The following is a 13,901-nucleotide window of genomic DNA, read 5'->3' on the forward strand; positions in this document are numbered from 1 at the left end:
TGACCAGCTGAAAGTCAAATGTTAGATCTTCTCAAAACACAAGTAAATCTTAAATCACATGCACAATCCATCTCTTGATTCACACTTGAGGAAGATACAATAATTCAGTTTTTTTAAAAAAATTTTTAACCTTTTTTTTTGCTGAAGTCTCTTTTGCTTTAGCAGTAAAAGGCAAGGCAGGTTTATTTATACAGCTCCTTTCATACACGGCGGTCATTCAAAGTGCTTTACAAATGATCAAATACAAAGATTTTTGAAAGTGTTCCTGAGGCAAGCGATTTGCTGTTGTTGATGCAGTGCCGTCCAAGGGCACAGCCAGTGTGTATTGGTTTTTGGCCTTGTCCCTCGCATATAGAGATTTCTTCAGATTCTTCTCCAGAATCGTTTTCTGACATTCTGTACTGTAGATGATGAAATCATTAAGTTCTTTGCTGTTTTAGGCTGAGAAATGTTGTTCTTTAATTGTTGCACTATTTGCCTGTGTAGTCTTTTAGAAAGTGCTGAAGGCCTCCTCACCTTTGCTTCTGAAAGACTTGGCCTCTCTCAGATGTTCTTTTTACAGCCAATCGTGTTACTGACCTGCTGCCTATTAACCAGCAGGTGTTTTTTTAGCAGTACTTTTGTGTTTCGTTCACGCTGGCATCAATTTCCAGATATTTTTCAAAAAACAATAACATTTGATACATTATCTTTGTAGTACTTTCAATTAAATACAGGGTTTAAATCATTAGTACATTATACAGTATCTACCTTTTGCACGGCGTCCCAAATATTTTGGAATTTGAACAAAATTATACAGTCACAAAACTTCAAAACTCCACATCATGAAAATAACAGTGTCACAGAAACGTCAGCCATTGAGACATCATTGCTTTCTTGGTAAAGTATCAGCTTCTGTTCTCACAGTAAATTACTGTGGCAGTAAATGCAATGATATGCAAATTATTTAAACCCTATTTATTGAAAATAGCACAACCCCATTTCTAAAAAAGCTGGGATGCTGGGCAAAATGTAAACAAAAACAAAATGCAATGTGCAAATTATCAGAACACTATACTTCATTGAAAATAATACAAAGAAACATATCAAATGTTAGAACTGAGTAATTTTACTGTTTTATTTCATTTGGTGCCAGCAACATATCCCAAAAAATCTGGGACAGGGGCAACAAAAGGCTGTTAAAGTTGCGTAATGCTAAAAAAAAACACCTGCTGGTTGATTGGCAACAGGTCAGTAACATGATTGGGTATAAAAAAGTATCCCAGAGAGGCTGAGACTTTCAGAAGTAAAGATGGGGAGGAGTTCACCACTCTGTGAAAGACTGCACAGGCAAATAGTGCAACAAATCAAGAATAACGTAAAATAGTAAAGAACTTTTGCTTTTCATCATCTACGGTACATAATATAATTAAAACATTCTCTCTTTATGCAAGGCCAACAACAAGTATTTGCTGGCCATTATCTTTGGGCCCTCAGGTGGCACTGCTTTGAAAATGGACATGATACTGTAGTCGAAATCACTGCAGAAACACTTCAGAAAAACAGTGTCTGTGAAAACAGGATCCAGTAATGCTGCCACCTTCTTTGGGCCTGAACTCCTTTAAAATGGACTGAGGCATTGTAGAAAAGTGTCCTGTGCAGAACGGGAAAGAAAGGGGATTTAAGGGGCTTTGAACGTGGCGTGGTTGTTGGTGCCAGACGGGCTGGTCTGAGTATTTCAGAAACTGCTGATCTGCTGGGATTTTCACGCACAACCATCTCTAGGGTTTACAGAGAACGGTCCGAAAAAGAGGAAACATCCAGTGAGCAGTCAGTTGTGTGGACGAAAATGCCTTGTTGATGTGAGAGGTCAGAGGAGAACGGGCAGACTGGTTCCAGATGATAGAAAGCCAGCAGGAACTCAAATAACCAACCAGAATCTCTGAGGAACGTTTCCAACACCTTGTTGAAAGTCTGCCACGAAGAATTAAGACAGTTGTGAAGGCAAAAGAGGGTCCGAGCTTTTACTAGTGGCTGTGAAGCGTATAAGCTCACAGTAACCAGTCCAAAAAGGACTGCAATCCAGACCTCTCACCGCTGAAAACATTTGGCATATTATAAAATAAAAAAAAATACGGCAAAGGAGACCCTGAACTGTTGAGCAGCTGAAATTCTATATCAAACCAGAATGAGAAAATATTTTACTTTTAAAACTACAGCAGGTGGTCTCCTCAGTTCACAAACACTTACACAGTGGTAAACATGCCCCAGTCCCAACTTTTTTGGAACATGTTCCTGACATCAAATTCAAAATGGGAATATATTTTTTAAAAAACAGTAAAAGTTGTCTGCAGTATTTTCTTTTACAAATATGGTTTTCCTGATTTGCATATCATTGAATTCTATATTTATTTACATTCTGTACAGCGTTTTTGGAAATGGTTTCATAAATTGCCGTGTCTTGTCTCGTGCTTTCCCCTTCCCTCTCATCTTTACATTCCTGCATGAACGTGCATGTGTGAAAGAGATCAGGATGTTGATTCTTTTTCTAATAAAGAGTCTAGAAAATTACTGTGTTGGAATTAATTCAATCATTTCCCATTACTTGGAAATTCTGGAATCTGCATCCCTTGTTAACCATGAATGCTCACTGGCATTAAAGACCTGACCTGCAGTGATGAGTTTCTCTCCAGTTTGCTGAAAAGAGTCTGTCATATTTCTTGTTTCAGGTAAGGTCAGGGCCCCTGTGCTGCAGGTGGCTCTACATAATCACACAGAGGTTTGTTACTAAGAGGCTGCGTGACCTTGGAGGTGATAAAACTTTTATATCTAAACTTCATATTTTCACTGACCTGCACTCTTCAAACTAGCTTTCAATGAGAATTGCATTACAGAGGAAAGTATTTACAAAGTCAGCCAAACTAAAAGTTGTAGGTTCATTTTTCTATTGTTTTGCATATTTTAACTAATAAAATGCAGACAAAGGCATTCAGAGTGATCTGGCATGAAATGTAGAAGAACATACTAATCCTGACTTCTTTACAGCGGTAGGGAATCAGGGGTCATGATGTCTAAAATGCATATATATCTATACATAGCTTGAGAGTTCTTTTGGCTCAATAGATAGATAGATAGACAGACAGACAGACAGACAGACAGACAGACAGACAGACAGACAGACAGACAGACAGACAGACAGACAGACAGACAGACAGATAGATAGATAGATAGATAGATAGATAGATAGATAGATAGATAGATAGATAGATAGATATTTATAAAGTGACATGTGTTAGGGGTGATATAGTGGGGGCACTGATTCAGTACAGCAGTACTGAATAATAACATACACAAAAAAAACAACAACTTTGAGACAAACAACTACTGTGTAATAGGTGCGCACCATATTTGTAACTCTTTCATGTGATAACTTTTTTTATAAGGTTTGAACCGCATGTCACAAACATGCTGCCAACAGTTTAGACTCGGAAACTCAGAAGTTTAACTCGGAAGACTCTCAAAGTGGATGGAAGTTGATAAGACCACAGAGGCTCATATTCCACTAAGTCAGGGCTGTCCAACCTCCAGGCCCCAGGGCCAAATGAGGCCCACAGACAGATTTTAACTGGCCCCCGGCTTCTGTTTCATGATGGTCCGCCAGCCAGTACGTCGCAGTTCTTCCTTTCACCTGATAGTGGCAGCTGACCAGACCTGCAGCTTTACTTAGTAAACAACATTTAGTCAAGAGCACAGACACAAAGCCCAAACTAAACACTGAAAACTGCTGATCTTTGCAAGATTTTAACTTCTTATCAGAGCCAATTAAGTCGTTCAGCGAATATTAACCCCGTAAGGTCAAACAAAAATGCGTCTATTTGATATGAAAAGAACATTTCCTAACAAAACCAAAAAATGTGCAGATTTTTGTTTAATTTGTTTCAAAGTATTTCACCAAGTAGACGCTTGAATAGGAATAGGATTCGTGTATTAGCATGTTAAATTGTTACTCTTAAATAATTAAATTATTTATTAATTCAGCGCTTACTGATCCAAACTGTTCTGAATGAACAATTCAACAATAAAAACAAGCCTCATTCATCTTTTATACAGTGACAGAAAACACGGTAGCTCACAGAAAGCTCTGATTCTGTGCGCTGATATTTTGAGAACGCATAAAAAATTATTTGTGAAAAATATGTCAGGTATTTTAAGACAGTACAATCTGGCCCCCTTTGAAATAAGTTTGGACACACCTGTACTAAGGTAATCATCAGCCATATCTGCTATTGTCATTGAAATTTTACAGTTATATGAGTTATCTCTCATTCATTTACTGTTATTAGTGAATAATAGTTATGCTGAATGGCTCCATCCCCTTTGTATGTCCTCCGGACACATTTCGGCTGTGTTATGAATGCCTTTGCAGCGTTTCTGAAGCAGCTTCTTATCAGCATCTTAGCATTTTATTCATGCATAAATTCAGTGGAATTCTCCTTTAACTGCACAATGTCAAATTATCTAAGTGCTCTCTAAAACTTTACTGTAAAAAGACAAATACAGCATGGAACGCATGGAATACAGTTGAAAGAAAAACGAGTACCTCACCAGTCATCACTGTCAATTGCTCCATTCTAATTGTTTACTCTAGCTGGCCTTCCCAAAGTCTTCTAGCATCAAGGAGAATTTCTGACTATTCCACTGTTCCCAGAAGAACACCGTGATGCATTTGAGAAGCCTCTGTTCATGAGCTTCTGCATTGTTGCAGCCACTGAACATGTGTCTGGAGCATATTTGTGATTGAGTAACAAGGATTTTTGTGGTAAATATTTGATGATCCTGTCGAGGTCTTATCTAGCACAAAGCTGGCATGGAAAATGTGTCAGACAACATGTGAGAGGCCCTGTTTGAATTTGGAAATGAATCAAAGCTGTCAGTCTGGAGTTGATGCAGAACTGTAATGTCAGGCCTCGAATATTTATGAATGGAGTAAATAGCTGAGAATGCCATGGAAGGCAGACGCCTATACACCAGATGTTTTATTTAGGCATGGTCTTTTTGATGATGATTTTCTTGCGAGAGCTTGTTTAGAGTTGCTGCACAAAAAAGACTCACTTGATGCTAGATGATATAAAACCGTGCTTTCAGTCTCATGCTTCATTTAAGGATTAGGCTGCACGTTCCTAAGGGACTGGTGAACTGGAGAGACTGATCACAACAAAATCTAATCAATGGTTGAAAAAATAATTTAATAATTTACGCAGTTAGAGGACGGAACGCTCTTCTCAATTAGAGCAGAGCACAGAACACACATCTCAAATATTCATGAGGATGCTTCCGACGATTAATGCCTCGATGAATAAACCCGAATCAGAGTTAATATTTGACACCGGCGTCAGGTCAGCTAATGATGTTGCACATTTCTGCCCATGTGAGTCACAAATCACTCGAGGGTTTAATTAAAACTTAATATGCAAACAGATATGCAGTCACTTTAACAAGATTACTCAGAGTCATTCGTTTGTGTGAATGAGAGGGAGGCAGGTGGAAAGGTGAAGATGCAAGGAGTAGAGGTCGTAAAGGTGGATGACTTCAAATATCTTGGGTCAACCATCCAGAGCAATGGACAGTGTAGAAAAGTGGTGAAGAAGAGGATGCAGGCAGGATGGAGTGGGTGGAGACGGGTGTCAGGGCTGATGTGTGACAGAAGGACAGCAGCAAGAGTGAAAGGGAAGGTCTACAAGACAGCAGTGCGTCCTGCTATGATGTTTGGTTTGGAGACTGTGGCTCTGTCTAAAAGACAGGAGGCTGAGCTGGAGGTGGCGGAGATGAAGATGCTGAGATTTTCGTTGGGAGTGACCAGGCTGGACAAGATTAGAAATGAGCAGATCAGAGGGACAGTGAAGGTGGAGCAGTTTGGAGATGAAGCCAGAGAGGCCAGGTTGAGATGGTTTGGACATGTGTTGAGGAGGAATAGTGGAGATATTGGGCAAAGAATGTTGGAGATGGAGCTGCTGGGTAGAAGGAGAAGAGGTAGACCTCAGAGAAGGTTTATGGATGTAGTGAAGGTGGACATGGAGATGGTTGGTGTGAAAGTAGAGGAGGCAATGGATAGGGCAAGATGGAGGCAGATGATCCGCTGTGGCGACCCCTAAAGGGAGCAGCTGAAAGAAGAAGACTCAGAGTCATTCTGCCCCATATAAAGTCTCCTTATAGACTTTGTTTTTTTTCTTTGCTTTTAAAAGTAGAGCTTCACACTCTCCATGAAGCAGTTCTAAACCATGATTGTTATGGAAAGGCCTTCAATTTGAGCCAGAAATGTCAAACCGTGGTCAAAATACAACCTTACAGTGACTCTTTCAGTCAAGAGCCACCACTGTTTTACATTTCTGCGTGCCCATTGATTAGGCTGCCACTGATATTCACATCTAGGACTTCCAAAAGACCTAAAGTAACTGTTTTTCCCTAAATCCATCCCACCTATTGAACATCAAAATGTGATTGGTTGATTCCACTGTCACTTCATAATTATATTGATGTTTACAGTCTGATTAGCTTGGAGGTAGGACGTCATAGTAATTTCCAACCTCTGAGCAATCAAATTGGCACAAAGTGGGAAAACCATGGACGCCTCCTTGAAAGCATGTACTGTTAGCAATATACTACCCAGCTAACTTTAGTGAAATAAGCAGTGCCAGAGTGAGGTAATCAGGAGAGCCAGGAGAATTCCTTTTTGGACTGGTTACTGTGAGCTTATACGCTCACCAGCCACTTTATTAGGTACGCCTAGCTAGTAAAAGGCTGGACCCCCTTTATCTTCAGAACTGCCTTAATTCTTCATTGCAGACTTTCAACAAGGTGTTGGAAATGTTCCTAGGAGATTTAGGGTTGGTGATTTGAGTTCCTGTTGCCTTTCTATCATCTGGAACCAGTCTGCCCATTCTCCTCTGACCTCTCACATCAACAAGGCATTTTCGTCCACACAACTGACCGCTCACTGGATGTTTCCTCTTTTTCGGACCATTCTCTGTAAACCCTAGAGATGGTTGTGCGTGAAAATCCCAGCAGATCAGCACTTTCTGAAATATTCAGACCAGCCCGTCTGGCACCAACAACCACAGTGATCCTGAGTTTAAAGCCAGTTTTTATTCAACTTAAACTTGGAACTAAGTTGTAAATAAATCTGAAACTTCACTTGTGTGTAAAAAGTGATTTCAGAGCCACTCGGTTCTCCCTGATGGAAACTGTTTACCTTCAGTGTTTTGTGCTTCTGATCATTTTAATAGACGTCAGCGTCACTAATTAATGACGTTCTATTAAAAGACTGGTTTACCAAGAGAGACGCTGGAGGACTTTCACCTGAAATGAGTTCATGAAGCCAGTCTGGTTATAAAAATGATAACAGGACATCAGAGCCAGAATTACTCTTTTAGTACTTTTACTTTATACTTAAGTACATTTGAAGGGAAATACTTTAGTACTTTTACTCAAGTGGAGGTCTAAAGGGAGGAACTTCTACTTTACTGGAGGAATATTTTACCTTGAGTGTCTCGACTTTAACTCATGTACATGATTTGTGTACTTTGTCCACCTCTGATGATATCCCTCACAATGATGCTTTAATTCGTTGTGAACGCTGTGAAGCAAGAAAGCATGAGAATTCAAGTTTGCCTTTGGCTTCTCTCAACGTGGAGGAGCAGCAGCTCTACTCCGAGCCTCTCCCGAATCGCTGAGCTTCTCACCCTATCTCTAAGGGAGAGTCCGGCGACCCTGCGGAGAAAGCTCATTTCGGCCGCTTGTATCCGCGATCTCGTTCTTTTGGTCACTACCCAAAGCTCGTGACCACAGGTGAGAGTCGGAACGTAGACTGACCAGTAAATTGACACCTTCGCCTTCTGGCTCAGCTCTCTCTTCACAATGATGGACCGATGTAGGGTCCGCATTACTGCAGACGCCGCACCAATCCGCCTGTCAACCTCTCGCTCCATCCTTCCTTCACCCGTGAACAAAATCCCAAGATATTTAAACTCCTCCACTTGGGGCAAGAATTCACTCCCGTCCCGGACAGAGCATTCCACCCTTTCCCGACTGAAAATCCAGTCCGATCCAGTTTGTATCCAGTTGAACATAATCCTGTAAATAATCCTTTAAACAAAAGAATAATAGCAATGGAAACAGCTGAATCTGCTTACATTACCGATCAGTAAGTAGGTCCATGTGCATTTGCTTCACAGTGTAAGCTGATAACATTCAACATGGTGGGAGCCAGAAACTGGTCTGCAGAGGAAATGAAGCTTGTGCTTCAAGTTGTGGTTCAGTTTATCTCCTGTAGAAGCTGACAGCAGAAGTCAAAATACTAAAGTACTGTCATCAAATTAAAGGAATGGAGAAAAATAATTACCAGACAAGTGCACTGTATAAAACAATTGAGCTATTAACACTGTACCATGCTCTAGGCCCTGACATCTCAGGAAGCCCTCATGTCTTTGCTCCCTTCTGGCTGTCCCTTTTAGTTAGGCTGTAATAGCTCAACCTGCCAGAGTCACTGCTGCACTCTGTTAACACTGTGTACTGTTCTCAGTCACTCCTAACAGAATAACCCTCTGTGTGCTACTTTGTTGAGCTGAACAACTGCCCATCTGGTGTGGTCTGAGGCTGTAGCTTCATCTTTCTTAATCGGGAACCCCTGCTCACCAGCCTTCTGGACCAGTTTGACCACCAAGGAGCTTCCTGCTATCCAATACTGTGCATGCGACTGACCCTACTGATGATACTGCTGCATGCACAGACTCAAACTAATTAATCATAGACAGTGCTCCCCCTGCCTCACAGTACTCTGAGCTATTCTCTTTTTTATACTAATAGATTAGTAGTAGTTGCTGGTTTTCACTGGTAAGACGGATTTTAGCGATCTGTTTCTCATGGTTACTCTGATAGGCTTTTAACAGTAGTCATCGGTTATCACCAGTTAATATAAATTCTTCTATCCAACGACAGCCTGGTTCGTTTTTCCTTTTCTCTATATTCAATGTTTCAATTGATTCATTTCTAAGTTATAACATCTTCTGTTCATTTTGCTCTTATGTTTTTGTTTTGCTATCCAGCATGGGTTCCCCTTGTCACGATTGGCCCCTCCCAGTCTTCCATGTGCTTTTTATTTTGGTCTAGTCCATGTGCTTTCTTTGTTTTGATTCCTTCCCAGTCCGGCCCCCTTGTTTTCTGACTCCTCCCCGATTGTTCCCACCTGTGTTTTCCACCTGTGTCTTGTGAACCCTCGTTATCCCTGTTGTATTTAAGCCCTGTGTTTTCCTGAGTCTAGTGCTGCTCTTTGTGGGAGATATTTGAAATGTTTGATGTATGGTTTGAATTGTTTCATTTGGTGTATCTTCCGGCCTCCGTGGTCTGTTTATCCTGTGTTCATTTTGCGTTATGTCTGTCCCTCCTGTTACCCGTGTTGGCTCTATGACCCTGGACTGTGTTGACCCTGACTTTAGATTTGCCCATAATAAATCTCGCTTGTCTTCACATGCGTCCGCCTCCTCATCGCTCTTCGTTACACCCCTTTTGAGTCTTGGCTCCTCTCAAGGTTTCTTCCTCTTGCTCTTAAGGGGTTTTTCCTTGCCACTGTTGCCATTGGCTTGCTCATGGGGGCTTCGACCCAGATATCCTGTAAAGCTGCTTTGTGACAACACCTGTTTAAAAAGTCCTGTATAAATGAATTTGACTTTGAGTTTGACTCTGTGGCATATATAACAATGACGAGCAAGCCCAGCTGACCTCAATTTTGGATCAAAAGGAAAAGATCTAAAAGCCTTTGGAAAGGTCATGAGTAGCAGGAGCTTCTGTCACAGTGACTGCTCAACTGACTAGTGTTTCAATAGGAGTGGTGACTACAGTAACCTCTACATTAGATCTATGGCAAAGGCAATACATAAGGTGAAAAAGAGCACATCCATTCACTCTGATGCTTGTGCAGCGAGGTATGTAAGGAAAAATAGAAAAGCAACTGCTCCTCACGTGACTCAGAATGTCAATGCAGGATGTGGTCACACTGTATCAGCAAGAATAATCCATCCACAACTACTCAGACAGGGATACTATACATAGGCACTGGTTTCAAATAAGTGATATAGTGAGATGAGGCAAACTTCTCCATATTCTTGATAAGTGAGTGAATGCACGCATGGCATGCACTGGTACAGGATGGCCTGAATGCTTGGCCCCTACAGTAAGTCCAAACACTCTGTTATGGTCTGCAGGACGTTTTGTTGGCATAGTTTGGGTCCACTTGTCCCCTTGGTAGGAAAGAGTCACTGCAAATCAATAAAGGTATTCTGGCTCATCACCTTATGAAACATTTCTATCCATATGGCAGTGGTCTCCATGTCTCCTTCCACAGGACATAAGAAGTGACTGAATGGTTTGATGAGTATGAAAATTAATGCAAAAAACATATGCTATGCTTTCATATTCACCAGATCTCTAATTGAATGGGAGATTTTGGACCGATGCATTAAACAGCTCTCCCTACCACAATGAAAACATCAACTTTGGGAATATCTTTTTGGAGGAATGGTGTTCCATCCCTTCAGTGCAGTTCCAGAGACTTGCCAAATCAATGCCAAAGTGCACTGAAAATGGTCCGGTGGCTCCAACACCTTCTGTTTCTGTTAACTCCTACTGTATATGTTGTCTTATTGATGAGTAGCTCTATAGGTAAATATTCATTCAGCACATGTCAGATATATTGACTGTATACAGTCTTCTCCTGTATAATAACTACTTCTTTTTCACTGCTGTATGGCATTACTAAGCTCAGGCACTGACTATAGCAAGTCAACAGCTGCCCACATCCAGCGACTTATATGACGTGTCAAATACTCACAATTTATCCCCAAATCCAGGCTGCAAATAATGTGGCTAAATGTATCTGACAGGTAGATTTGCTTCACCCACCAGACACTATGGCTGGTTACACAACATAAGCTACATAAATCAGCTTAGGCTGATGCTTATTCTGTTAAAAGCAAAACTAGAGCGCTGCTTGAAGGAGCATCATTCAAATAAAAACCTGACGCAGCATGACTGCTTCACACTGAGCAGGTGTGGTTGTAATACAGCTATGCATTTTTAATTACTTAACTGCTCCAATTTAGACTGATAGCCTAATCTGCCTTTGTGGAGTCATTTATGACATGGTACAGACAGCATGTCAGAATTACGAAGTGGGTGGAATTATCAAACGTGTTCCACTGAGAACACAGATTAAATTGCTTGTTTTGCCAACACTTCGCAATGTTACCTTCACTTGCATTAAACAGGAACAAAGGCACTATAACAATAAGAGTCCCATGTAATTCTACTGTTACGTCCAAGTGTACTTGATTTATAACACTGAAACATACAAACACTGGGGCAGTCGTGGGCTGAAGGTCAGGGAACCAGCCTCGTGACCGGAAGGTCGCCGGTTTGATCCCCTGAGCTGACAGTATGTGACCTTGAGCAAGCCACCTAACCCCCAACTGCTCCCCCGGGTGCTGTGGATAGGGCTGCCCACTGCTCTGGGCAGGTGTGTTCACTTGAGTGTACGTGGTGTTTCACTGCATGGATGGATTGAATGTGGAGGTGAAATTTCCCTGTTGTGGGGTTAATAAAGGGAAACTTTACATACTAATATTAATAGTTTTAATTAAAATTATCAGAGGTTTTATCATGATTACTAGTAATGGTAGTTGTTGTAGATAAATAATAACTCAGATGTGCTTGAATGCATTTTTTCCAACTGCCCCCCTTGGAGAAGAGCACCTGGCTTGTGGCTCATACTTAATATAGTGACCGCTGGTATAGACAAATACGTTCTCTGTACACCATAAATTTCATACATTTCAGTGTTTTGTTTTCAGCCGAGAATTCATTAAAAAATAAAAGGAAAAATACTCCCCACCTACTGTTACCACCACCCTGGTAGTGGTGCAGCCAGTAACAACAGAACTCTTGGTATTTGGCAAATGTGGGTATCTTGTAGCAAAGTCTGAAAGTTGTTCCACTCTGTTTTAGAGGCTGAGACAAAGTGTTACAACCACCCCTGGTCTCCTCTTCCAATTGTAAGTCATTTTTAGGCCACCAGCTTCTGGACTGCTGCACCACATGTGGCCCATTGGCAAACAGTCTTGACTCAATGTTCTGCTCAGTGGTTTGTTTGGTCTATTCTGCACTTCTACTTCCAAAGACCTTTTGAAGAACAAAACACTCTTTGCCACTGGACGACACCAGCTGCTTGACTCTGTGATTTTGCCATTGATTTTAGTCTCTTTTCAATGTTTAATTTGTGCTGAAGTAAACCTGGGGCTTAGGCCAATCAACATAAGTAATGGTTCTTGAGGACACTTCTGTGGAGGCATTAAATCTTCATGTGTACTGATTTATAACAGGAGAAATCAACAACAGTGTAGAAGCACTCGAATGTCATCTTTCAAATTATTGTCATGAAAGTGAAGTGCAAGAGCAGCGAGGCCTGACCAAGTAGATCCTACACAGTATTTCATATTTGACAGGCAAAACTAACTCAGCCACTCTCACAGGAACATTTGCATTTAGTCTTAGTGAAATGTCAAATATTTTAAATATGTTGCTAAATCAAAGTTTTTGGCTTAGCTCCTGGCCTCTGGAGCGCAAGCATTCAGTTTTAGGCTTATGCAAGACTTAGGGTGAGATGAAATATCTTTTTTTTCTGCATGTTTCTGATGATTTTTCCCATATTTCTTGAATTTGGGTGTTGCTTTGCTATGCGTAGGTGAAGGCTATGATAAGGTTTTTTTTTAGAACGTCCATATGTCTAGCGTGCATGGTAATTATACATGCTGGCTTCAGATGTGAAAATGTAATTAGCTACTCCAATTAACTCATCGCAATTATAAACATGGACAATGCCTGTCCTATATTAACTCGACCAAATTTGCTAGCAGGCAGAAATGCTGCGATCCAGAGATTTTTAGTCATTAATCAGTTCACAGTCAGTCAAATTCTTTAAAAAGAGAATCTTTTTAAATGAGGATAGGGATCTTCCCAACATGTAAAAAGCCATGGGCAAAAGCCCACCCTTACACAGCACACACCACACGTAACACTTCACTACGGCAGCAGTAAAGTCATATTACATTCAAACCACATCGTGGAACTGCTGTTGTTCATCCTACCCTGTGTACTGAAAGATTAAATCACATGGGTAGAGTTATGCTCAATAGGATTGATTACTAGTAGCGTGTGTCTGAATACTTAATGAAGTGGACTACGGAGCCCTGCTGGTGACATCCTGTATAAATAAAAATAACGTGTGGGAACGAGATCCTAATGCGTGGTCACAACTTAGTTAGGCGTGGGAACGCGACCCTGGCTTAGGATCAGCAGTACTGTAGAAAAATTAAACCGTTACTGTTACTTTACCACCCGTTGGACGGTGGACTGATCGAGGTAGAGTTTAAAAAAACAATCAGATGTAACAAAATGCGCAGAACAGTTTTCACCCAATCCAGTTGTGAAGTCTGTTGGGTAGCATGGACTGCAAGGCTAGTACTCTAATGAGCAGTATCAGCGTCTTCTACAGCTAGGAGTGGGAAGCAGTACCCTGTAATAGTGTCATGGATATTCATGCCTTACTTGCCTCAGTTAAGCTTAGTGTTCAGAACTCCCAACACCAGAAAGACTGAGCGAAAAAAGAATTTCATGCCATTGCATTAAAAGTAAGCACTACTGATTTAGAACATTAATGTTCTTTTCAGACTCAAAGCATTTGAACGAATCTCAGAATGAGCCCCTAATGACAGACAGACAACACTGGCATCGGTTTGCTTTGGATCGGGGATGATTTGCTGCAGGGCCGAGAAGACATACCGGTAACACTTTACAATACTGGTGCTCAAATAAGC

Source organism: Pygocentrus nattereri, chromosome 13 (assembly GCF_015220715.1).
Source record: "Pygocentrus nattereri isolate fPygNat1 chromosome 13, fPygNat1.pri, whole genome shotgun sequence".
Classification (NCBI taxonomy): Eukaryota; Metazoa; Chordata; class Actinopteri; order Characiformes; family Serrasalmidae; genus Pygocentrus; species Pygocentrus nattereri.